Here is a 3,329-nt window from a genome sequence, read left to right as displayed (position 1 = left end):
CTCCATCACTCTTTGCTTACATGCAGGGGGAGGCCTGTGTGGTAGCAGAAACCTGCATTTCTTATGTGGGTTGTGTTCACAAGGGTGAGGTGTGTAGCCTGGGATTGTTCAGAAAGGCATAGGCTGCAGCGTGAGGCACAGAGATACCTGGAGGGGGCCAGCTCCCATCATCCCTAAGCATTGGTTGGAGTAACCAGGGCTGGTGGGAATTGGAGTCCAACAGCACCTGGGCGGGGAACACATCATAATGGCTGTCCTTGGTATAGCAGCTCAGCAGACTGAGAACACATTTGGGTTGACTGCAAAGGTGCCCCCAATGAACCAATCAACAGCTTCTTTTCACATTGTAAGTTATTTTCAATACAGGTACCTAAACTAGGGATGGCAAACGCCATCTTAAGCGGTGCTTCCTCCTGCCAGAGAATGCAGAACGCATCTTCAAATAGGTTTTTGCAACATGTGTGCCTGAGCTGAAAACAACTTATGTATATATCTATGCAGTTCTTGGGATACATCCAGACTCAGTTGAAATCAGGTTGAATTGAAATCGACGAGTGACGTCATAGCCACAACTTTATTTCGATTTCAATGATAGAGCTACTGTGGATCCAGCCCGTTGCCTTTTCCTGTATCCACATGAATGCAGATTTCATTAATTGTTTGATATGTAGTGACCTCTATTCCAGGGGAGTAAAGAACTCCGGTCTCTTCCTTGGAAGTGGCTGGTGAGATGCAAACCCCTCTGCTTAAAACTGCTGCCTCGGTGTGTTTTGGGATGGTACCCCAGGGGTGGGAGGGGAGGACAAAAAGTGGTCCTGATGTTTCCTTCCTTGGGTCTGGTGTGCAACCGTCATTTAGCAACAGGGATAATGGCCTTCGTTCATTTTTATTTGGACCATTTATATACCGCTTTTAGTTAAACAAAACTCTTAAGCGGTTTACAACATAGGTTAAAACATCTTAAATAAACAGCAGATACCAAAACAAAAAAGGAGAGCATTTCTACGTTCTATAAAATGTAACTAAGTAGAGCATCCTAATCAGCTGCAAAAAAATGCAAGGAAAATCCATAGTAAAGGACTAAATCCAAGCATCCTCTAAGGATCAGGAAGCAAAATAATTAAAAATGAGCTAATAAGTATAAATTTCACGTTTTTTATAAAAAAACAAATCTGATTCGCAATGAAGCAAAAGAAAATCAACTCATTCTTCCCCACCACCGTACATCAATCAATCATCCCATTAAACGAATCAATCCAGTTAAATGCCCAGCTTCCTATTCAGCAATTTGCACAACTTAATCTAACTACAGCTAAAAATGCAGAGACCATTCAGTTTCGCTCACACACACACCTTGCATGGTCAGCACACATCAATGCTCCAATGCACTCAAATTTACTATTCTATCATACCCTCCAATCACACTCCACAATCGCTGCCATAATTCAGTCTCTCATCCTCGCACGTCTGCGCTATGAGAGCCAGACAAATGTCAAGTACTGACAAGCAAGCAGTAATATAGACACCCCCCAGGTGAGCATTCATACCAAGCATTCTCCTTGCCTCTCACTGGGGAAGCAGCAGGTTCTCACGAGAGGCGATAGAAACCTCTTTCTAACAGACTGGGCAATGGCACTTCGTCTATTCCTTTCCTCCCCTCTAAAGAAAAAAGGAGAGAAGAAAATACTATAATGGAGAGTGCCACCTATACATAACACCGCCGGCTTCCCTCATCTCTCACCTGAGAGACCAAAAGCAATCCAAAAATCAAGTTCTCGCCTGAGGGGAGAGGTAGGAATCTGTACCTCCAGTTTTATGTGCTTCCCAAACTTCTACAGAAAGGAAGGAAACGACGGCAGTCGGCTCCCCACAAAAGCATGGCTTCTAAAAGCTGATCCCCTAAGAATGTAAGAAAAGCCTGCTGTGAATCAAGCCCAACTAGACAAGCATCCTGTTCTCCTGGTGGCCAGCCAGATACCTGTGGGAAGCCCGAAACCAGGACCCGAGTGCAAATTGTGATTCTCCTGTCCGCACACCTTGGAAAAAGAAAGCATGTCTCTCTGCATTTCAGTGTTGACCTGAAGACCGAGAACTAAGCAGCTCTCCCCACTAGATGTTGACTTCCAAAGTTTCCCCTCTGGCCAGACAAAGGATGCTCAACGGCTGGTTACTGAGGTTTCCCACACTTAAGAGACTCCTACAAGCTCTCACAGAACAGCTAGCCTAAGCAGCCCTTTGAGAACTTCACTCTTCGTCTCAAGTTGGACCGCCGCATCCATCCAACCTTTCGTCTACTTCGCCTGCCTCCAAGGTCCATGGCACAAACAAGGCATCTTTCTGCCCTCTGTGCCTAACATAACCTTTTAAACGTACTGAAGCTGGGACCCTTAGGGTATTCTAGTCTAAAACAATGGCTCTTGCTTGTCTCTGGAGCTCCTGATCGGGGTCTCCTTGCCAGCAGTTGTGTTTCTGCAGTGTTGTCTTAAGGCACATTTGTTCCAGGTGCATAGTAAATGTCAAGAGCAGGCTGGCAAGTAGTCTGCGCACTGTCAGAGGCCTGCCTGCTTAGCCCTAGCTTATGTTAAGACACTGGTGTAGCATCAACCGCCTTAAATGATAAACCCACGCCCGGTACAGACACACACAAGCTTCCTTGCCTGCAGCAACTGTTACTCTCTAGGTGACCAAAAACATGATTATATGCAAGCCTGAACTTTGAGGGTGTGGGGTCCTAGCCCACCCATCTCAGGAGATCCTGTGCAGCCACTTAGCAATTGCTTCCTGAAATTTGCATTCCTGGCCGGGATGGACAAACTGTCTTTTGCCAAAGGGCAAGGACTTTGCACAGTTTTCAAGCACACTTATTCTTGTATCTTGTCCTCTTGGTTCCCCCGCCCACAGCTCAGAAGCCTCCTAGAGGAGTGGATGTCCTGTCTTTTGATTTTGCATCCAGAGTCCCTCTTGCAAGACACAACAAAAATCCATTCAGAGGTTCGAGAAGTCTTTTCTGCGGAGAGCAAAGTTCCGAAAGCAGCTCCTCGCTCCTTTTCTTTTGTCTGGCGATGCGGTGGGTCGGCTTTTCAAAATGCCTGTAGTGGTTCTCCTCCACCACAAGGTGGCGGTGTAGTCCCGTGTGTTCCCGACACACTGCCTGATGCCCATGAAGAAAGGCAGGAGGTGTTTAAAAGTTCTGTCTATGGAGGCTTCAGCGGGATGATCAAAACCATCTCTTTAGCCACCTGGAAGGGAAAGGAGAACAAAGGTCACAGTGGCACCAATATTGGAGGAACAGATAGAATTGTAGAGTTGGGAGAGATCTAGTCCAACCT

The 3,329-nt window shown here is 46.3% G+C and overlaps 1 protein-coding gene across 2 annotated transcripts in view; it reads right to left on the bottom strand.

Annotated features, from left to right (window-relative positions):
* Positions 1 to 870: 870 nt before the first annotated feature.
* Positions 871 to 3,329, bottom strand: part of KCNN4 (potassium calcium-activated channel subfamily N member 4) — a 48,931-nt gene continuing 46,472 nt past the window's right edge. For both annotated transcript variants that reach the window (XM_028742494.2, XM_077932544.1), the window contains exon 9: positions 871 to 3,239. The gene's annotated coding sequence lies outside the window, so the exon portion shown is untranslated. The remainder of the gene's footprint in view (positions 3,240 to 3,329) is intronic.

Source organism: Podarcis muralis, chromosome 7 (assembly GCF_964188315.1).
Source record: "Podarcis muralis chromosome 7, rPodMur119.hap1.1, whole genome shotgun sequence".
Classification (NCBI taxonomy): domain Eukaryota; kingdom Metazoa; phylum Chordata; class Lepidosauria; order Squamata; family Lacertidae; genus Podarcis; species Podarcis muralis.
This window is presented reverse-complemented; position numbering and strand designations above follow the sequence as displayed.